Source organism: Grampus griseus (assembly GCF_964374135.1).
Source record: "Grampus griseus genome assembly, chromosome: 3".
NCBI lineage: Eukaryota > Metazoa > Chordata > Mammalia > Artiodactyla > Delphinidae > Grampus > Grampus griseus.
In genome coordinates, this window is record NC_139019.1 from 115260471 (window position 1) to 115284687 (window position 24217).

The following is a 24217-nucleotide window of genomic DNA, read 5'->3' on the forward strand; positions in this document are numbered from 1 at the left end:
TTCAAGGAATGGATAAATGGCTTTCTGTAGTGCCCCCTTTCTGCCCAACATTTTGGTGTGAAAAATTTTAAACTTACAGAAATCATATAATGAACACCCATCAACCCTTTATCTAGATTCACCAATTAACATGTAAATACATGTGCATGTTTGTGTGTATAAATATATGCATGTATATGTATATATACACATATACAACCTTTTTTATTTTTATGAAACATTTGAAAGTAAGTTGCGGACATTGTATTGCTTCACCTAAATATTTCAGCATGTGTCTACTAGGGATAGTAACCTTCAATACCCCTAAAATTCCATTATCACATGTAGGTGGCCATCTAATTTTGGGCAAAATGGAATGCTGAAAATATTCATAGTTGATGAAGTTATTTGAATAAGCCATGTGCAGTGCTATAAGAGTAAGTAATTGCCAAGTAGAGAGGTGTATTAGGTGAACTGAGTAGTGTTTTTTAATTTTTAAGGTTTGTGTTTAAAAACCAGTGCTGTGAAATTGGATACCTGACAATTTTTTTGTCATAGAAAATACTGTATCTGTTGATTTCTTTTCTGTATTGTTAATGTCTTCTTTTTTCCTTCCCTAATACTTCTTTCATTCCAGTTATTTAATGCTGGTTTAGGGTTAGTGTAGTTTAGACCTTGTACCCAGTATTTTACTGTGGCAAAGAAGGAATAAATTAAATAAAAATTATATAAAATCATTTTAAAGGGAAGAAGGACAATGCAGATTAGTTCTCACTAGTGATTTTTCCCTATTTAATAGTTTTCACAAAAAGCTCCTTGGTACTTTCTCATTTGTTCATTTGCCATACATCTTGTTTGTTCACTTATATTCTTATATAAGTGAACATATAATGGTGAGTCATGATGGAATTCCTAGGGTGAAGATGAATGCTTTCCTTTGTTTATCTTGTTTCTACCATATTGTGAAATTAGTGAAGCATATTGAATTTTTTTAAGCCATTGCCATGTTTTGATCATATGCAGTCTACCTCAGAAAAATGAGATTAGAGGCTTAGTTAAATCAAATGGAAAAAGCGGTTGATAAGTCACAGTGAAAATGTGGGACACATTTAAAAATGCATATATAAGCCTGAAAATCAGAAAATATAAAAAAATGAATAATTTGAAGACTGGCTCAGGGAAACAAAGACTCATGGCATGTATGTGAATCAGTTATCTACTATCGTGTGCTGAAGTGGTACGAAAGTGTCCAATGCAGTTATGATTGGGAAACCACTTTAAAAACAGCCTTTGTGGGGAAGAGTATGTGATAAATCTGTTCTCATTCCTCCATACTAGAGTTTCCTAACCAGTCTAAAAGATATTCCTTGAGTCTTGGGGTTGGTCACATCTTGGACTAGCCATCTCTGATCATGAGGTACCTCCTAGATTCTCCCCAGAATGCCAGACAAAAAGTACTTTCTATTTTGCGCCATGGATGTAAGTAATGGTGGGAGATACTCATTTATACTGAAGATAAGGAGACCATAACAGCACTCTTACATAACATTTTATTATGTAAGTGAAAACTAGAACAGTGATTGATGTCAGGCTGAAATTTAAGGATTATGGTGGGGGTTTTGAAAGAAATTCTCTCAGTATTCAGAAATATATTTTAGAAGATGATTTCTGAACACATTTCTTCTAAAGATAAAAATATTTAGTTTCCTTGAATTGACTCACATAACAGTGATCAGGCTGTGTCCTGTCAAAAAGTGATGGAGTGAGGATAAAGGGGGAGGGCAATGAAGCACATTTGAAGAAAGCTTAGAATGGTAAAAGGGTCTGCAAGAAGCAGAATCAACTAGGGATAGATTTTTGCTTATTTATGAAGCATTCAAGAACAGTTAGAACCTCCAGTGACAGAACTTACCCGGCAGTATCTTCCTGTCACTCAGTTCATATTGAGTATGTGTCATCTGCAGAGTAGTGTGCTGTGTAAAAGGAGGAATGAGGCATTGATCCCTCCCTTCTGAAACATACAGCATCTCTACAGAACATTTATTGGGAGTACCATCATAGGTACTACTAAAATACCATGGGCATTGCAAGGAGGATGAGATTATTTCTAGCTGGAATGGAGTATTTATTTTATAATCTTTGTATTGAGCTTTACCTTGATTTTAAAAAAATGATTCACTTTAAGTTTTGATTATTTCTTTTGAAAAATATTAGATAAATAATTATGGTATGTGGAGAATTGAGACAGTCTGGATTAATTAAAACTGGTTCAGTACTTAGAACTTTGTTGACAGAGTGGTAAAATCCAGAAAGGTTCACGTATTTTTACTTTTTTTCATTTCCTGGGTTCTCTCAGTCATGTCATGATTTTTATAGATACATACTTTTAAAAAAATCTTGTAATTTCTTGAGCCTTCCTTCTTCATCCTGTGTTGCCACTTATCAAGTTACATTGGTGTTTCCTCTAAGGCAATGATTCTTTTTCTTTTTAAAATTTAATAAAGTTTTATTTTTCCAGAATGTACAGTTGGTGGGATAAGGCAATGATTCTTAACTTTGGATGCACATTAGAATCCCTGGGGGGCTTCCCTGGTGGCGCAGTGGTTAAGAATCTGCCTGCCAAGGCAGGGCACACGGGTTCAAGCCCTGGTCCGGAAAGATCCCACATGCCGCGGAGCAGCTAAGTCCGTGCGCCACAACTACTGAGCCTGTGCTCTAGAGCCTGCGTGCTCTAGCTACCAAAGCCCGCGTGCCTAGAGCCGGTGCTCTGCAACAAGAGAAGCCACTGCAATGAGAAGCCTGCTCACTGCAATTAGAGAAAGCCCACATGCGGCAACGAAGACCCAACGCAGCCAAAAAAAAAAAAAAAAAAGCTTTTTCTGAAAAAGAAACTTTTAGAAATCCTGATGTCTAGGTTGTACCCAAATTAAGTCAGAATCACCAAATTGAGTTCCAGGCATCAGTATTTTTAAAAGTTCCCCAGGAGATTCCAATGTGCAGTTAAGGTGGAGAAAGTGCTACGATGGTTTATTGCATTTGTCCTTTTTTGTCTCCACTGCTGTTGTCTTATTCCAGGCTGTATTCACTTTCTCCACTTCAATTTGTTCTGCCTGCTCAGGCCAGTCTGAGCTCATGCCTTCAGTAGGACATTGTTCATTGTGTTATTGAAATTCCCTTCCTACTTGTTTAAACCTAACCTGCCCTTCCTTCAAGGCCCACATTTCCCCCCCATCTCTTTGCTGAAGGCCATTTCAGACTACACCATTCTACATTATTTCTTTGTAGCTTGAAGTTTTGCGCTCAATTGTTTACTTCCTTGAATCATTGCTCAATTCTATTTCCTATATCCATGTAATTTCTGCAACTAGATTTTAAGCTTTTGAAAGATGGGAACTATTTAAAAAATATTCTTTCAGGGTCTAGTATAATGGTAGTAGAGATACTCAATAGGTGCTTGCTTAACGAACTCACGCTGAATTGGGAGAATGGGTAAAGTGAACAGTTTGGGATATTCATGGTACTAGGGATATATTAGTGGAAAAAACAAAGATCCTTGCCCTTATTGACCTTACATTCTAGAGGGTTATGGGGGAGGAGGCCATGGGTGATTTACCCTTACTTCCTTTAGCTCTTTCGGTATACAGATGACATTTTTGGAAAAAATTAATACTCTGAAATAAGCAGTGAATGGAAGTGATATGTTAGATCATAGGGTGAGGGCCAAACTCCCTTTTAAAGGCTCCAAGGGCCAGGAGGCCAGCAGCCTTAATGCTTCTACTTGCATTGTAGTTTGAAGAGTTAGAGATAGATAGTCTTAGATCTATCACTAACTTACTGTATGATGCTCTAAGAGATACTGATGTTAAGGGTAATGCATTTGACCCCTACTTACTTAAACATTATGGAAATGCTTCAGCATTTCTGCCTGACAGCAGAGGGTTTTTGACCGTTCAGTAGATCTTTGTTTCACAAATGACTTCCAGCTTTCCTTGAAATGAAATGTAGTTATTGTGGTTATGTTTAATTTGTTCTTGCTCTATCAGCCTAAGGTTACTCTGCCTATGAGGATTCTAGAGAAAGAAAAACAGCTTGGATGGGTTTAAAAGTGAATGGATTGAAAAAAAAAAAAGTGAATGGATTGGACTTCTCTGGTGGTCCAGTGGTTAAGACCCCACACTTCTACTTCAGGGAGTGCAGGTTCAATCCCTGGTTGGGGAAGTTCCATGTGTTGCGGGATGTGGCCAAAAAAAAAAAAAAGTGAATGGATTGAAATTAAAGTGAAATGTAATTGAATTTGAAAAAAGTTATTGCCACTTTGTTTATTTTTTTGTAGTTGAAAATCATACATGTGCATTAAATTGTTGACCCACCATTACTATTAACATTTAGGTATATGTATTTCCAATTTGTCTCCGTTCTTGTATGCAGAGTGTTTTTAAATTTTAAAATAGTTTTAACCCTCTTAATGTTCTCCGCATAGACACAAAATATTCGTATAACATTCAAACTATTAGGTTAATGGTGCAACAACATGGGTGGACCTGGAAGACATTATGCTGAGTGAAATAAGCCAGACACAGAGGACAAATCCTGTATGATCCACTTCCATGAGGTTCCTAGAGTTGTCAAATTCATAGAGACAGAAAGGAGAATGGGGGTGCCAGGCGCTGGGGGAGATGGGAATGTGGAGTTACTGTTTAATGGGGGAGAACTTCAGTTTGAGAAAGTGAAAAGTTCTGGAGACGGATGTGGTGATGGTTGCGCAATAATGTGAATGTTCTTGAGACCTATGAGCTATATGCTTAATATTGGTTAAGATGGTAAATGTTATGTTATACGATAAACATAGTAAAAAAAAAATAATGAACAAAATTAAAAAAACAAACAATTAGGTTAATGGGTTAAAACAAACTACTAGTTTAATAGGTTAAACTTTCTGTTTCTTAAATGTGTAGTTGACTTTGGAGCCCAGTTCTGTGTTATAATACTCTGAAGATAGTATTTCAATGCCATTGAAAAGTCTTCTTCTGAAGAGCCCTGTACCTGGTACAGCTGAATTCTTTCTTTCACACTATTCATTCTGCTAAGGGATATGCTGATCCTTAATGTGGTCCTTTCTCCCTTTGTTAAGGGCATGTGCTTTGAGTTTTTCCCAGTACTGCAGTAGAATTTATTGGGACCAAACTTATTTGTCTCTTTTATCACACTCATATTCCCCTCAAAAAACAAATGAACAAAACTCTCCACTTTAACCCCCCTCCACCTGACCCCAATCTGAAAACTCTTAACGCAGTGTTTGAAACATAAATGACCCTCAGTCTTTGAAATGAATTCCATTTGGTTTTGACCTGAGCAATCTTGTCCAGCAGTTCATGGTCATATGCTGACTAACTAGAATTAGAATTTATAATTGGTGAGAAGAAACACATGCCTTGGGCTTGAGTAGCTTTAGCTCTGTTCCATCCAGTGTGGTAGCCAGTAGGCATATGTGGCTATTGAGCACTTAATAGGTGACAGGTCCAATTTGAGATGTGCTGTGAGTGTAAACTATATACCAGATTTCCAAGACTTACTGCACTGAAAAAGCTGTAAATATCTCAGTAGTATCTCATTGATAATATTTTGGATATATCGGGTTAAATAAAATCTGTTCTTAGTTTTTACGTGTTTCTTTTTACTTATGGCTACCAGAAAGTTTTAAATTATATATGTAGTTTTTGTTTCTTGCTTGTATTATATTTCTCTTGGATAATTCTGACTACTGGGTAACCAACCAGCTAAGGGGAGTAGATAAGAGTTAAGCATCAACTTTTTCCTTTTTTAAAAAAATTAATTAATTTATTGAGCTAGCTGTGCTGGGTCTTAGTTGTGGCACGCGGGATCTCCATTGCTGCATGTGGGATCTTTAGTTGAAGTGTGTGGGATCTAGTTCCCTGACCAGGGATCGAACCCCCGCCCCCTGCATTGGGAGCACGGAGTCTTAGCTACTGGACCACCAGGGAAGTCCCAACTTCTTCCTTCAGTGTCCAGAATGGTAACTTACATAGTAGCTATTGTAGCTTGTATTTTTTATACCTTAAACTAGTTTTAGGCAGAAGAAAATTGGTACAGCTTAGGACCAGGTGAGGATGATGTTGCTTAAGGTTAAATTTTATCTTTGCTCTTGCCCAGAAACGTTGGAGGTTGTAGGATCCTAAAAGAGTAATGAAGTAACTGGACATTTTTTGTATTGGACTGGGCCTGTATTTCAGGGGTTTGATTATGTTAGCATATCAGGTATAAAATTTTTATCTGATTTGGATAATGGTTAGATATGGAATATATGAATAAGGTGCAGTTAATGTTCACTCTCAAAGATATATTGTTATTGCAGTGAGGGGAAGCACTTAATCTAGATGCTAATCTCTTCTCAGTTTTGCAAATGCTTTCCTGGAACCACTCTTGCGGAGCCAAAGCTTCCAAGCCTTTGAAGGACTCCTTCGAAGAGCTTGTTAACTGCATTATTTTGTGGCTGCATTTTCTTATTTTCAAAATTAGAATAGGTTAATTTTCTTCTGATTATAAAGTTCTCTGTTCATTATATATCACCATTTTCGGTATATAGCATTCCAGAGTTCATTCTATGTGTGTATGTACACATTTATCTGTTCTTTTCTTACTGTTTCTTCTTTTTTGACAACAGAAATAAGGATTGTCTTTACTATTATACTGCTTACCATATACTAGCCATTGTGCTGAGAGACATACATTATTACCTGTTTGACTTCCATAATAACCCTATTGAATTGTTACTTGCTCAAAAATACTCATATAGCTGAGATTTGAACTCAGATCCCTGTGACCTGAAAATCTGAATGCTTACTACTTTTATCATAGTGTATCTTTGTAAGTCAGCAAATACGATTTTACATCATCATCTTTTAATAATCATGGGTTTTTTCACTGTATAGCTTTATAAATGAAATTTATTACTGAAATTTATTACTGAAGTTAAATACTTCACACTAAATAAGGTAAACCCAGGTCTGGTATAGCTGCTTGAAGTGAGCTGAACAAGAAGAGAAAGCTTTTTTAGAGTATTCTCCCAAGCTAGACTCTCTGGAGTTACTTGAGTGTCATAGATGTTTCAGTTGGCTCTGATGTGCAGCTACAGGGCCTGAGTTTTGTTATATGATATGCTATGATTTTCATCTTTGTGTGAACCCTTGGGTTTCCTGCAGTAGACTCTTTTTTTTTTTTGTGGTATGCAGGGCCTCTCACTGTTGTGGCCTCTCCTGTTGCAGAGCACAGGCTCTGGAAGCGCAGGCTCAGCGGCCATGGCTCACGGGCCCAGCCGCTCCGTGGCATGTGGGATCCTCCCGGACCAGGGCATGAACCCGTGTCCCCTGCATCGGCAGGCGAACTCTCAACCACTGCGCCACCAGGGAAGCCCCTGCAGTAGACTCTTGCCTGTATTGCTAGTCCATAGTTCTGTAGCTATATGATTTTATTGATTTGCTGGTGTAAGCTTTTCGGTGAGCTGCCTAGCATATTTGGAGAATTTAGGTATAAATAGAAGTTTCATTGAATGCAGAATTCGAGCATGTTTAGGACTTAGTCCTCTTGACATTAGCATTTATTTAATTTGGAAAGCTTCTTTGTCAAAAATTGTGTGATTTTCTGTGGTGTGAAATGAGAGGTTTAAGAGAACTTCTTAAGTCTGAGGAGGACATCTCACCCTAGTTATATTTTATGTTGCTTTTTAAGAGGCCTGAGGTGCTTCCTGTATCTGCCACTCTGGCATTATGGATTGCAGTATTTAACAGGCAAGTTCCTAACCTTTTATATGCAGAAAGATGCATGTTTATATATTAGATAAAATGGCGCTGGCTTAATGGAACAGTAGTAGAATGGTCTGTAGAAATCAGGATGATAGGGCAGACCCCGAAGCCTGCCCAGCGTCAGGCTGCAGATGCATCAGGTTTTAGCCTACAGGAGACTGCTGTTAGACTGTCCTTGGTGTTAGTTTATGCTTTTTAGATGTCAGGCGGGCTTGAAGAGCTTTTATATCTAAAAAAATGTGTCTAAATTAAACGGTAGTAATAATCTAAATATATCAGAATATTAGTAATTATCACTGGGTGGTGGGATAATAGGCAATATAAATTTTCTTCTGTAGTTCCTCCCACATTTTTGGCAATGTTTCTTATGGTCATTATGACACAAGTTTAGAAATAAACTTAGACCCTTAGTTTTATGTGTCATGGATTTTTAGGCTTTGTTCATAATCATATACTCTGCTTATTTCCAAAGTACTATTAATTTGAGAACACTGAAGATTTTTCACGTTAATAAGGTGATTCATCTTTGAGGTAATGATTCATTCAGGACTAGTTTGAAGTGGTGAGTTGTCTGGGAGGGTTTTTTGTTTACTACAGTATATACTTCTAGAAAGTCTTGGTCAAAACAGAGTCAGTTATCTCTGTGTGATAGTACTTGCATTATCCTTTTCTTGAACTATTTGTCAGTGATTTTTGACCATGGAAATATAGAATTATACATTTTAGAATTTTGAAGTGACATTAGTTATCATAGTGTAGGGTTGACAAATTAAACTTCTCTGGTAAAGTCTTGCCTGCCATCTGTTTTTGTAAATTTAATTGGAACATAGCCATGCCCATTTGTTTACTTACAATCTATGACTGCTTTTCCACTGCAGTCGCGTAGTTGAGTAGCTGTGACAGAGATGGAATGGCCCCCAAAGCCCAAAATATTTGGTATCTGGCCCTTTACAGAAGTTTGCCAAGCCTTAATCTAGTCCAGCCAACTAATTTATTTTCAGCTAATTTTTTGAAGGTTTTAAAATACAAACTCAATTTCTCTTAACGGATGTGAGATTATTTAGGTTATATATTTCTTCTTAGATAAATTTTGGAAGTTTGTGGCTTTTAAGGAATTGGTCCATTTTATCCAGTTAGTCAAGTTTTATATGCAAAAGTTGTTTGTAGCGTTCTCTTATTATCCTTTTAGTGTTTGTGGGGAGTCTGTAGCCATATTCTCTAGTGTTGGTAATTTGTATCTGCCTCCTTTATTTTCTTTGCCAGTCTGGCTATAGGTTTATCAATTCTGTTGATCCTTTGAAAGAACCAGCTTTTTTTGGTTTCATTGATTTTTCTGTTATTTTCAATTTCACTGATTTCTGTTCTTCATTGTTTCTTCTGTTTCCTTTAGGTTTATTTTGTTCTTCTTTTTCTAGTTTCTTGAGGTGGGAAATTAGGTTATTGGCTTGAAATCTTTCCTCTTTTTAAATGTAAAGATTTAGGGCAGACTTCCATATAAGCCCTACTTTGTCTCCATCCCATAAATTTCAATATTTTGTATTTTCATTTTTGTTTAGTTCAAAATATTTAAAAATTTTCCTTGAGTCTTCCTCTTTGACCAGTGGATTATTTGGAAGTACAGTATGTTGTTTAATTTCCAAGTATATGGAGATTTTCTTGTTAAATTTCTGTTATTGATTCCTAGTTTAATTCAAATTCAGTTTGGTCAGAGAACATACTTTGCATGATTTCAGTTTTTTAAATTGTTTATTGAGATTTGTTTTATGACCCAGTGGTGCTATCTTTGTGATGTTCTGTCTGCACTTGGCTATGTGTTTTGGCTGTTGCTGGATGGAGTGTTCTATAAATGTCAGTTAGATCCGGTTGGTTGATGGCATTGGTTGATTGAATTGGTTCAGTACTTCTATACCTTGATTGCTTATTTATTTGTTTGTTTATTTAGGGTCTGCTTGTTCTAATAGTTACTGAGACAGTTATAGCCCTGTCTGCCAACTGTAATTGTGGATTTGGCTCTTTCTCATTTCATTTCTCAGATTGCTACTTTATGTATTCTCTCCAGGGTTTTTAGTTGCATTCAGTAGGATAGACAGGGTGGAAAATGTTTACCCCATCTTAACCAGAGCTAAAACCAACCACCTATTTTCAAAACAGCCTGAAACTAGAGGTAACTTGGCTATGATCATACCCAGGTAAGAGTAGTTAAGATTAGAATTAAGTCTTCTGATTATCAGTCCAGAGCTACTTCTGATGGTCCTCATCATACGTGATGCCATGGATGGTGGACAGTAATGCTTACATCGAATAGGCATCGTTAAAGCTTGATCAAGTAGCCTCCCCCTGAGCTGCTTTCTCAGCTGTAAAACAGGGTCATTAATAGCTGCCCCTCTACCTGACTTTGTTAGAGGGCACAGAGAACCACTCAAGACCAAGCAAAATGAAGAAAATGGGATAATGGGTGGTGGTAATGCAAAAAATGCCTTGAGACAAAAGAGCATTAAATGATGTGTAGCCAAGAACAAGGTGAACAGAGATCTGGATAGGCAGTGACCGAGGCTGCTCTCCTGTCTCTTGTAGCAGATTCTTCTCAGCTCTGTGTGATAGCTCCGTTCCTTGCTCTGTCTATAGCAAAGAGCCAAAGCAGCAGTCTCCACCCACAAGTCTGCATGATCTTGTAGTTCAAGCATCTAATCACAGCTGACAGAGGATCTCCTCCGCCACCCGCCATTTGAGTGTGGAAGGGGAAGGGGATACCATGTTTGACTTGAACATAAAACTAGAAAGTGCTATAAATACATGCAAATTGGTATCGTTTTAGGAAATTAATAATACACTTCCTTCTTTCTCATTTATTCTTTTTACCTTTGGCAAAGTTGTCATATGTTGATAATAAATTGATTCTTTTAAAATAGTGTCATTGTTTAAATGTAGCAAAGTAGGCATTTTATTGCTTATAAAATAAGCCTGTTTATCTAGAATGCCCATATGTGACAGACATGTAAAATTAGAAGCTTATCAATCATAACTTTCTACCCTAATATTTTCTGTCCATTGATCTTAAAAAATTTTTTTTAAAAATTGGGTGTTTTAGAGGACTTAAGGTAGTTAATAAAACTCCTTGAGTTTCCAAACTATCTTTGCCAGAGACAGGTATAGCCCTGGCTGCCAGGAAATTTTCTCTTCTGTGATTTCAGGCCTGCTTTCTTGAAAATTACTATGGTTTTCATATTTCTTAGTCATAAAATTAGAAGGGTTAATTTAAAGTCTATGGAATGTGATATTTTTCTTCTCTGAGCAAATAACCTTATTTTTTCTGTTTATTTTATCTGTGATCACATCTGATGACTGCTAAATAAGTACTTGCCAGTCACCCAATAACTTATTTATTTTAAAGTGGAATATTCAGGGGCTTCCCTGGTGGCACAGTGGTTGGGAGTCTGCCTGCCGATGCAGGGGACACGGGTTTGTGCCCCGGTCCGGGAGGGTCCCACATGCCACAGAGCCTGTGCGTCTGGAGCCTATGCTCCACAATGGGAGAGGCCACAACAGTGAGAGGCCCGCGTACCACACACACAAAAAATAATAAATAAATAAATAAATAAAGTGGAATATTCAATATTTAGAACCAGAGACTGCTGAGAACTGATTTTGTTTGGTCATTCTCTGAAAATGGCATATGACCTTTTCATAATGGTATGATTTGGAGATACACTATTAAGGAAGACATTGCATTTGAGTTGCTTTATGCTAAAATAACATCTAGTCAGTAAATTGTCTTACAAGGATTATTTTCAGATGTGTTGGAATGATTGTCCTCCTGGTTTTACTCCAGTTGCAGATATTCTAACTTTGGGATTTGTAATTTGCAGTTTGTAATAGTCTACCGTATAGAATGCAGTGTGGCATCTGATTTCAAGGCTTCCCTGATAATTGTCCTTTAAATTTAACTCCGGAGCATACTTGTCCTGAATTAATTCTCCCTGCTTTGAGGGAGAATTATTGGTTTTGCAGACTCAAATAAGAAACTCATCTTCTAGGAATAAAAAGATTTATGTTTTGACTTGGCCTTGTTCTTGTGTCTATATGAACATTGCTTATTATTCCCTGGTGTAAAATAACCTGCAATATTTTATAAGAAAAATCGTAAGTATTTGACCAGTGATACCCAACTGTAATCTTTAAAGCTCATAACAATAAATTCACTTGTTGCTGGGAAGTAGACCTATTTGTTTATGTTGCTTTTTTTTTTTTTTTGGCTGCATTGGGTCTTCGTTCGTTGCTGCGCGTGGGCTTTCTCTAGTTGGCGGCAAGTGGGGACTACTCTTCGTTGCAGTGCGTGGGCTTCTCATTGCAGTGGCTTCTTGTTGCAGAGCACAGGCTCTAGGTGCTCAGGCTTCAGTAGTTGCAGCTTGTGGGCTCAGTAGTTGTGACACACGGGCTTCAGTAGTTGTGGCACGCAGGCTCAGTAGTTGTGGTGCACAGGCTTAGTTGCTCCGTGGCATGTGGGATCCTCCTGGACTAGGGATCAATCCTGTGTTCCTGCATTGGCAGGGGATTCTTAACCACTGTACCACCAGGGAAGTCCCTATGTTGTTTTTAAGATTCTATGTTGGTGAAAAAAAGATAAAGCCATTATATACTGGAAAATTGTTTGGTTTTTAAAAGTTGGTTGTTTATATATACGCTTATTTAGTGATTTCTTTTGTGATAAAGGAACCCCCTGTCCCCTTGACCTTTTCAAAGCCGGTTTTTCTTAGGCTATCAAAATTTCTTAACTCAGGAAATGGACTTCAAAACATTAGGAATACGTTTGTTGGATTTTTTTTCAAAGCAGTATCAAACTTTGTAGCATTCAGAAAAAAATTCCATTTAAAAAGTGGAATTCTAATCACAGTGTTTGTTAAAACTGACTCCATTGACTAGCTCTTACTTGCTGTCTACAGATCTGTCATTTTGGCAAACTCTAGAGCTAGAAACAAACTATTTTTTTTTTGAGTTGGTTTTCTCAGCTAGTGCAAAATTAGCTATTTTCTTAAAACCATTCCGAATCAAGAATTACATTAGTTTGGGAATACTGTGTTGGCTGAGTGGTTAGGATTCCACCCTTCCATTGCCAGGGCCCAGGTTCGATCCCTCGTCAGGGAGCTAAGATCCTGCAAGCCAAGCAGTGCGGCAAAAAAAAAAAAAAAAAAAAAAAATCACATAAGTTTTAGGGTTATGATGATAAACGTCAGTAACTATATGTTTGCAATTTGAGGTTTTGGACAAGTGATAGTTCTTTTAACCCTCAACATTTGACAAGATTTGAACATCAAGAGATGAACATAGATCCAAGGGGAATCCCTTATGAAATGACATGATGTTGTAGATTTGTTTTAAAATACTCCACCCCAAAACTAACAGAAGTGTTATAAATGACACAAGAGAGCAGAAAGTTGATAGCTGGGAAAACTTGGTGATGTTGCATAAGGAAGTGCATTTTAGTCTTCTTAATCCTTTTGAATGTTTGGAAAATCCCATAATAAAAAGTTAAAAAAAGACAGCTCTTATCATTATGGTTATTTGAGTAGATGTCAGCATACTAGATGTTTAAGGGCATAGTCTTTGCAATGTGTACAGCCCTTCTGAAGGCATTTGTCTGTCTTGCAACCTCTCGAACAGATTGCTTTATTCTATTCCAGCCCCCTTCTCAGTCCGCAGTTCTTAGGCCAATTAGATTCTCTTGGAAATTTGTATGGGAAAATAATGAGAAAACGATGCAGTTAGTAAATGGAAACTGAAGTAGGAAATTATGCCATTAAGTAGAGTCAGGGTCGTGAGGGGTCATGGCAAAGTGAATTTGTGGGTGGGCAGCAGCTATGAATTAGTTAGGCAGCATAGAGGGTAACATTGGGTCAGGTATTTGAGGTTGGAGAAGGGTGCAAGCAGCTAAGAGGAGGATCCTGTTCTTCCTGTATGGCCTTCCTGAGGCTGGTTGCCCAACTGTGCTTGGGTTTTGTGCATGTGTCCTTGAAGTAAACGCTTTGTCACTGTATTTGATTTGAGTTCCTTGATTCTCCAGAAAGGAGTGTACCTAGTATAGTCATTGGACGATGCAGAGTTTTCTTGGCTAAATTGTTAGTAAACACTTTTTTAGAAGGTCAGAATTGGTCATTGCCTAATCATCTAGGCATTCCATAATCTACTGCCTGAAGCATTATCAGAGCTATTGCCCTCCCCTGAATCATAGTTTTAAAGCTCTATCATGTATAGTAAGAAGTTTTCTGTTTCTTACCTGCTTGACTGTTGTATAATTTAGTAGTGATGTTTCCTTGTTGTTCACTAAACTTTGATTGAATGGAATTTAATAAATGGCAGTAATTAGGGCTTTCACTTTTTCAAGAGGGTGGTGGTACGACTTCTGTAGATTTCATATTAATTAAGAAGTTGCCTTAGCACAATTTTAGGTGGCTTAAACAGTATTTTCTTGGCCACGATGATTTCAGATTCCTTGCTTTTGCTGTTGATTATGAAAATACATTGTCTCTAGCTAGAGAAAACCTTATTTGAATATAAACATTCTATGTACTGTTTCTATTATTTTTCCTTTTTTAGTGCTCTTTTTGTCGGCAGAAATCAGAATGAGGAGTTCTGGTTTATACGAGATAATGCTGGTGCAATGAAGTTTTTTAAAGAAAAGCACAAATAAAATTATTTTATTATTATAAAGCACTGGAGCAAGTATAAAACTTATATTAAATAGATATGCAAAGACAGACAAGGTTGGCATTGATTGGCATTGAAGAGTGGGCGAAGGGAGAAACAATAATAGATTTAGAATCAGGAATTAATTAGTGTGCAGGGAATGGCAAACCTCTTGGCTTGGTGGGAACAAAGAGCCTTTTGTTGTTGTTGTTGCACCGAGCATGGCACGTGGAACTTCCCTGACCAGGGATTGAACCTATGCCCCCTGAAGTGGAAGCGTGGAGTCTTAACCACTGGACCACTGGGGAAGTCCTGAAGAGTCATTAAGGAACCATTTTACAAGCAAGACTAGCTAGAAGCAGTCCTCTTTTCCCGTTAGTGGGTAGCTCACTGACAGAGGTGTTGGGAAGTGTTTGCTTTTTCCCCTTTAATTTGCTCCTATGGAGAAAGGTATTGTTTAGATTCCAGTGATAAGGGGCTTGTGGAGAGAGGAGTTTTAATCATTATTATTTTTATATTGTAACATCTTCAATTGACAGCATTCTTGTAGGGTGGTTTTAGCCTTTGATACATTTCCTCAGGCCCAAGAAAATGATCTGCTAAAGCAGAAAGAATGAAACTATTCCATTTAGCCTCTAGACAGCGACACATTAAGGACTAATGACTGCCAAAAGGAAATGTCAAACACTAAGCTAGTCTACTTTTTTTGGCAGCCGAAAATCCGGTGAATCAACAGTTTTTGGGGGTGTATATTTAATGTGGGTGGAAGAAAAGAGTGTCTAACATTCTTTAAGGCCCTGTTAAGTTTGGCACTGTTGGACTTGGAGCCCACTTCTACTTTTCTAAACCCAAGGAAGGCATGTGCCACAGAATAAGGATAATTACTTGTTATGTAGGTAGTATTGGATAGACACATTTTAAAATGTGTTTGTGGGCTTTGTTTTTATGTATTTTTGTTTGTTATAGGTGGTAAAAAGTGGTGCATTCATGTGTGATGAATCAAGAGTTGATTGCCTTGGTACCCTTTTTCACAAACAGGAATTATCTGGAGAGGTTTTTGAAAAAGAATGGATAACTTTGTGATTCTGGAGGTTTAAGGAGCAAATTTAGACTGAATACTAAAAATTACTTTTAAGAAAAGGACAACAAATTTAGAGCTTTAAAACTTAAAGCCAAGTATGGTCACCATGTCCCGGATATTTAAAATTTAGTACTTAAATATTCACATCCAAGGATTGGGGGAGTGATAGCTAAAGGGTATACAGAGCTTCTTTTTAGGTGATGAAAATATTCTAATGGTAGTGGTTGCATATATCTGTGAATATACTTAAAAATATTAAATTGTTTAATTTACCTGGGTGAATTGTGTATGCATTGTCTTAATATACATCATAATAAATATACATATCTTAATAAAGGTGTTTAAAAATAGTCACATGCTTTTTCATGTATGTATCCTAATGATGTGATGATCATTTTAAATTGTATTTTATATAGATTCATGCAATTTGTCTATCTTATATGAAGTAAAGAATGTTTTCCCCATTTTGAAACGGGGCCTGTGTCAGTTATTGCCATCAGAATGACATTGGCCAAATTAAAAAGCCTACATAAAAGTGCATAAAAGTTGGCCTCTTTTATCTCTTGGCTTTGTATTGAATAGACTAATGGCCTGCAATTTTCTGTGGCTGTTTCATTTAAATTATGAATATGTCAAATTAAGGGTTGTTGAATCAAAAATAATTTAAAAACTCAGAAATCAGATTGAACATGTATCATTTCAAAGCGACTATTTTTTATTTTAGTCTTTGTGAGAAAGTGGCGGATCTGTACAATATGCATATTGTTAGCCCTTAAATTATCACATTTTAAATACTTTGGACTTTTTATTTGAAGATTCTGCATATAATCACTAGAAATTTGATTATCTTAGAACTCTAAGAACTATAAAAATGAATTAGCTTTTATATTAATTACATAGTCTTTTTTTTAAAAAAAAATTGGGGTATGGTTGCTTTACAATGTTATGTTTGTTTCTGCTGTACATCGAAGTGAATCAGCTATATGTATACATAAATCCCCTCTTTTTTGGATTTCCTTCCCATTTAGGTCACCACAGAGCATTGAGTAGAGTTCCCTGTGCTATACAGCAGGTTCTCATTAGTTATCTATTTTATACATAGTAGTGTATATATGTCAGTCCCAATCTCCCAATTCATCCCAGCCCCTCTTTCCCTGCTTGGTGTCCATATGTTTGTTCTGTACGTCTATGTCTCTATTTCTGTTTTGTACATAAGTTCATATGTACCATTTTTCTAGATTCTATAGCCTTTTTATTTTATTTATTTATTTATCTTTATTTATTTATTTATTTATCTTTTTGGCGGTACGCAGGCCTCTCACTGTTGTGGCCTCTCCCGTTGCGGAGCACAGGCTCCGGACGCGCAGGCTCAGCGGCCGTGGCTCACGGGCCCAGCCGCTGCGCGGCATGTGGGATCTTCCTGGACCCGGGCACAAACCCGTGTCGCCTGCATTGGCAGGTAGACTCTCAACCACAGTGCCACCAGGGAAGCCCCTATAGTCTTTTTAGATTAAAAACTTTTTTTTGTCAGAGGAATATAATGGATTCCAAAGAGGGATTTTGATAGAAATAATGGTACTCATAAATATATACTAGTATCTCATAGCTATATTCTACGCCCACTTGAACTTGAAGAAATTGCAAAAAAGATGTAGCAGAGATTGTAGGTGAACTGGCTTGTTTAAAGCAACATTAATTACTTTGTTAGCTTATAATAGATTTTTGCTTTTTTTTGTCTCTATGAGTTATTATTTGTAGCTCAACAGCATGGCTCTTTTGTTTGTTATGTTTGTGTTATGCTGGCCGTTTCTGGTCTTTGTGGTGCGCCTACCAGGATAGAATGGCTGATCCTGTAGGGTTTGCTGCTGCCCTGCAGAGCTAAACTGCAAATCTATCAACTTTGGTGGACCCAAGGGGCTGGCCTTACCTACTGTGAAGTGTAGGCAAAAGTTGGCAGCCTCCTTCCAGCTTTCAGTGATCCTAAGGCTTTATCACAGAAGTATGTTCAATTACATCATAGAAACCAGCAACAAATATACAATCATAAAATAAGTCTCACACCACTCTGTGTATATAATATAAAATTACAATTACTAACAAGTGTTCAGATTAACCATAATGACCTCATTTCAGGGTTTTCCATTTATGTTAACTTGCTAGGTAGTTTGTACCTTTTATCTACTGATGTTTGCTACCAGACCAAACTGTAACAGGCTCCAAAAACATTCATATGAGAGAAGGGATTTTTAAAAATACTTAAGCTTTTTCTGAAATTAGGAGGAAAACTGTGAACATTCATTTTTAGCTGTCATAATTCCTTAGTTAAAATGTCCATTGAAATAGTCAAATATAATCTCTTCCCCACTTTTCATTGTTGGCTTTGTTTGGGGATATTTGCCCCCGCACCCCCCCCCCCCTTTTTTTTTTATCTTACAGAAGATTCTCAAAGAGGAGGCTGATGGTGGAATTTCAGGCACAGTGACAGGAAGTAAGAAAGATGTGTTTTGGTAGAGACAGTCACCCTCAGATAAGTGTGGGCAGGTGCTTGTGAAGCCTATTTTGGGGAGGGAATCTCTCTCTACATTGTTGTCCTGGGAGACAGCATATTTTTGCTGCCCCAAGTAAATTTTCAATGAATTACAGAAAGGAACTGTTGGGGCAGCTCTCGGTTCTGTTGCTGCTTCTTGGAGCTTGGTACTAATGAAGTTGGTATTTCTTTACCTGGGACTGAAAGTAGAAGCTGAAGATGACAAACATTGTATAAACTAGTGTATCTCTCATTAGTTGTGAAGTTGTCAGGGATGCTTACTGTTACCTATGTTTCTGGAGAGAAATGAGGTGGCTCCTCTGTATCTTTAAAATTCTCTTTGCTTAGTTGGGATTTACTGACCTTCTTCTGGGGTGGTAAAATCTACCTAATTTGAAGCTTTGTTTTCCCTCCAGAGATGTTTGAACTCTGTGTTTACTAATATGTATAGGTTGTTGGCATTAAGATAAGTTTCTTATTGAAGGGATTTTCAGTGGAGTGCTGTTGTTCTATTTTTTTTAAATAAATTTATTTAATTAATTTATTTTTGGCTGTGTTGGATCTTCGTTGCTGTGTGTGGGCTTTCTCTAGTTGCCGCGAGTGGGGGCTACTCTTTGTTGCGGTGGGCGGACTTCTCACTGCAGTGGCTTCTCTTGCTGCGGAGCACGGGCTCTAGGCACTCGGCCTTCAGTAGTTGTGGTTCGCGGGCTCTAGAGCACAGGCTCAGTAGTTGTGCACGGGCTTAGTTGCTCCGCAGCATGTGGGTCTTCCCAGACCAGGCCTCGAACCTGTGTCCCCTTCATTGGCAGGAGTATTCTTAACCACTGCGCCAGCAGGGAAGTCCCGTTGTTCTATTTCTTGACAGCTGCACTGAACAGGAAGAGTCACCCAGAATCCCCCAGTCTCAGTCGCCTCAACACTGAGTTGGGGATGGCGATTGTGCCTACACACATAGCATGGTTGAGAGTGTGTAAAACAGCCCCTGCTGTTCATACTACTGCTACTATACCACTACTATTACTAATAAAGTTTAGAATTTTGAATGGCTTAAAATTTTAACTCCTCTGTTTTTTATTTTTACCTGTCCTGCTTTCCAGTGATTTCTTAGAGTAGTTGCATTTCTCCTTCTGCTGAGAGAAAGAGCTTAATTCCTACCCTGCCTCCGTTTACCTTCTTCCCTCCTCTCTTTTAGCAATGGTCAGATACATTTGGAGAATTTTCCCTTTTTTATATGCATTCTGGTAATAATGTCTAAAGATTGTATTAATTTTTAGCAAGCGTTTCCCTGCTGACTGTGTCACAGAGGTTATTTTATTGCTTTCTGTTTGTTTTAACTGTCTTGCCTGAAGTTGGTGGCCTTATTCCCAGGTTCATAATATGTTCTGTTTACTATTAAAACGTACATTTTGCTTGGGTCTGGCATACTTCTTTATAGTTAATTCTGAGTTATCTGGCATGGGGAAGCGAGGCTCTGATTGTCAGCGTTCATTCTCTGAATTGAGTTTTGTATAGGCATCTCTGTTTAAAATCTCTCCATTATTCTTTCCCAACCAGTTTGCATTTATTTGATGATTGCGTTTGAAATAGATTTTTTAAAATTTCAATAGTATATCCATATACTTTCTTTTCTCGTTCATTTTCTACAAGTCATGTTTATTTGTCCTCTCCAGCTTATTAAAACATCTTTCTAGCACCAGAGGAAAATAGTGTCATGAATAAAACTTTTTCTGATCTTATTAATAAGATCTTTTCTGATCTTAATTCACTGTTTAAGAGAATTTACACACCCTAGAGCTGGTTAAATAATTAACCCAAAACAATAAGTTTAGGCATTGCATAGTATTTAAAAGACACTGGAACAGGTAGTGTGAGGTCTAGGTTTCTTTTCCCTTTGATGTTTATAATCTTTATTTCTTTTTAGAGCTCTAAAATGGCTGAAGAGAAAAATCTTATTAGGAAAAATCTTTGTAGTTAAGCTGGGCTGACTTAGAAGTGAAGCTCGTGGGCTGGCTGGCGTCATCAGTCTTCACTTAGGAGATATGAACAATTGCCTTCAGATGTTATCTGTGAACTTGCTTATTGGATTAATGGTTAGTTGCTTCAGAAGTGATATTAAAGCTAAGAGTAATGGGAAGCGTTTCATTTGCTGCCTCTCATAGGCTTGTTTTGAAAAAGGTAGGTCTCTCTTGTTGAGCTGCGATCCTATGACTGCATTATTGCTTTATGTGTAATAAAAAGTTGTTTTTTAATTCTCTTTTTAAAAATTAATTATTATTTTAATTAATTTAATTTTTGACTGCTTTGGGTCTTTGTTGCTCCACGCAGGCTTTCTCTAGTTGCGGCGAGTGGGGGCTACTCTTCGTTGTGGTGTGTGGGCTTCTCACTGCGGTAGCTTCTTTTGTTGCGGAGCACGGGCTCTAGGCTCGCGGGTTTCAGTAGTTGCAGCACGCGGGCTCAGTAGTTGTGGTGCATGGGCTTAGTTGCTCCGTGGCATGTGGGATCTTCCCAGACCAGGGCTCAAACCCGTGTCCCCTGCATTGACAGGCGGATTCTTAACCACTGCGCCAGCAGGGAAGTCCCTGTTTTTTTAATTCTTAAAATAGGTAATATATTTACATGGTTCAAAATTAAAAGGGTATAAAAGAGTATATAGTGAGTATATACTTTTATTCCCTTTCATTCCTGAGTCCCCTTTCATTCCTGTTCTGTAGCCATACATTTTCTTTCCTTACATTTTGTTATATTTCCTTCCAGAAATGTTTTATTTAGATACAGTAAAGTACACACACATGTAATTAAAGGTGTCTGTATTGAGAGTTATATTACTTAATTGTAAAAGAGACTTTGATAATTTCTTGATTTCTGCTTATTTTTTTCCTTTTAAAAGTGTTATGCTAAGTATTATATACTTTGCTCTTATGGCCACCAAACTGAATCCCACAGCTTCCTTTCTTGGCCAAAACTTTCTGCAGTCTCTTTTTTCACTCCTAAGAAAGCTGTTTCCAGTTTGTCTTTGCTTTCCTGCCTCTTTCTTAGATATTTAATCTCAGAGGCCTCTGTTCTGTTCACTCTACTGTGGCATCAGCTTATAGTCCCTTATTGTAATGAAGTCTATAAACCTCACATGTCTGGAATGTAATAATTGCATTGTGTTTCCTGTCTGAATTGCTTTTCAACTAAGATTGAGTAGCCCTAGGCTAGGTTTTCTATTATTGACTGTTCTGTATAATATTGAGGTTACTTTTCTTTAACAAATAATTACTATTAATGACAGCACATCTTAGTGTATTATCTATATAGCCAATACGCATTTACTATCCTCTTTGAAATGTTTATTTCAGAGTGTCAGATCTCTTTACACTTCATAATTTATTACCTTTTCTCATCACAGATGGTTTATAGTAGTCTTCATTCACTATAATAACTTTCAAAGTTTTATCATTTCACTATAGTCTCTTTCAGTTTTGCATATCTGACAATTCCTGTGGTCTTTAACTCTTGACCCTGGCTCTTGTCCTGGAAAACATTGATGCTTTCTGGTTTTAGAGCCCAAAAGATGATACCTCTATAACTTTTTTGCCTGTTACCATTATACTGGGGTGGGGGGGAAACCCTGTCTAATAAGTTTTTTTTTGTGATCGATAGTAGTTTCTGCTTTCTAATATTGGACCTTTAACTTCAACCACAAGCACAAGGAGTTTTTATTCAGTTTAGGGGATATTGTGCATTACTTATAGCCATGGTAAACACTGCTGTGCTGTGCTCTAGGAAGAAAGACTGACTGTTAATAAATAAATAAACAAACAAAAAGTACTCTTTGCCTTGTGCCATTAGGAAACATGCAATGGCAATGTAACCAGTGATATATGCCTGGGAAGTTCAGTTTTAGGATAATTCCACAAAATATTCTGTGTAGAGCGTATCATGGGTAATCGAGAGGGGAACCCATGTTGCCTTTAATGGGCTCCTATCTCACTGAGCCTCTCTTCTTATCCTGCTGGGCACTTTTGTGCTTGATCTCTGACCCCAGGGCTTCTGGGGCCCTAAGCTTCACATCCTTAGGAGATTTTCCAGTTGATTAAGGCAACTGGTCATCTTGGGAAGCAATGCTACATTGCCTGTGGGTAAAGGTGGAATATGATGGGGATGGATGGTTCCTGCCTCTAAGTAGGGGAGATATTCATTATAGGTACAACTGGTTAATGTGGATGCTACCCAATCAGTATTGCTCTTGTGCTGGAGCAGGATTCTAGAAGCCTCCATCAGGCCTGGCATTAACCTTTTAAGTAATGGGATGTGTGTGTGTGTAAGTGTAATATTTCAATACCTTTAACAATGTCTCAGTGTATTCCCACGAATATGGGCCTTGTCTATGAGGCTGTGGGCCAATAGCTGCCACCCCCCTCCGCCCCCATCAACATTTCCTGCTTCCAGGCTCAGTTCAAGGAGCTACTTTCACCTCTTTCTTGGCAGTGTTCCAGTACAGTGATTCCAGCCTTTTCTCCACTGTACATTCTCTTTTCACTGCCTTCCTTCTCTTCTTCCGTTTTCTGCTTTTTTTTTTTTTAAACATGGTTGTCATTTCCTTTCCAGGATCCAGTGAACCTGATGACTAGTGTAGTTTAATTATAGTTGCTTCCTAGACTCTATATTGACTTTTAAAATATTATAATTATAAGAAATTAGGCATCACTTTTAACAAGTGCAACTAACAACACAAAAATTATAAAGACAAAGATAATTCATCCTCTTTTAAAATTTATACTTACTTGCTCACACATACACATACACATGCACATGCACATAGCTTTTCCATAAATGAGATCTATATATCCATACTCTTATTTTTTGCTTTCCCCTCCTTCCACTCAGATCTCTCCCTCATCCCACATCTTCCTTGGCCAAAGAAACAGTGTTAGCAATCTGGTATGAATATCTCTATACTTTTCTCTGCTTATATCTCTACTCTCCATACCCCCAACCCCCATATCGATTTTTTGGCATAGGTGTTTCCGTGAACAAAGTAGGATCATTGTTTACAAACCTGCGACTTATTGTTCAACAATGGAAATCCTTTCAAGTCTCCTGATTTACCTCTAATTCATTCTTTTAATTGCCGAGTAAGATTTCATAGTGTGGATATACCATAAATTATTTGACAGTTCCCTTCTTCTTATGAGCATTTGCTTTAAAAATTTTTTTAAGCATCATGAACAATGTTGCATTACCTTGCATTTGGTACTTTATTTCTATGAGATAGATTCGGTATTTTATTTTTATTGAATTGCTGGGTTGAATAGTACATACACATTTTTATTTGAATGGCTGTTGGTAGATTATTTTCCAAAAAAGGCTAAACTAGTTGCAGTTCTACCACCAATGTAAGAAAATAGCCTTTTCTTCACTTCCTCTGTATAGTAGGTGTTATTTAAGTTTTCTAATCTGATGGGTAGGAAGTAATAACTCATTATTACTTTAATTTGCATTTTCTGACCACTTTTGAATTCAAATAACCTTTTTATATATTTGTAGGTCACTAGATTTGCTCTTCTGTGAATTGCCTGTTTATATCCTGTGTCCATTTTTCTAATGGCTTGTGTGTCTTTTTCTTTGCTGGAGCTCTTTGTATAGTATAGCTATTAACCTATTATCTGCCATCTGCATTGCGTATATTTTTTTCTAAATCTGTCATTTATCTTTTGACATTGCATATAGCTTTTTTTCCTCACCATACCAGAGTTTTCTTTTTATTTTCATGTATGTATGTTTATCTTTTGTTTTTTGGCTAGGGGATTTCCTGTTTTGGATTACTTACATACACAAATGCACACACCCCTTTGTGTCACTAAGGTTTTAATCACAGAAGCAGAGCAACTATGAAAGATATATAAGGGATTTATTATAGGGGTTTGACTTTATGTATTGGGTTGGCTAAAAAATGCCTTCAGTTTTTAAGTAAAAATAAAAGACACATTTTTCATTTTCACCAAGAACTTTATTGAACAATGTATTCACCCTTTTTGTTCCACAACCTTCTGCCATTTTTTAGGCAACTTCATAATTCCATCTTCCCAAAACTTTTTATCTTTTTGAGCAAAGAACTGTTCCAGGTGCCTTTTACAGTCTTCC

The 24217-nt window shown here is 37.3% G+C and overlaps 1 protein-coding gene across 1 annotated transcript in view; it reads left to right on the plus strand.

Moving 5' to 3' along the window:
- The window catches only part of CTNNA1 (catenin alpha 1), a 178928-nt gene that overhangs the window by 74517 nt on the left and 80194 nt on the right, over positions 1-24217 (plus strand). The window lies entirely within an intron of this gene.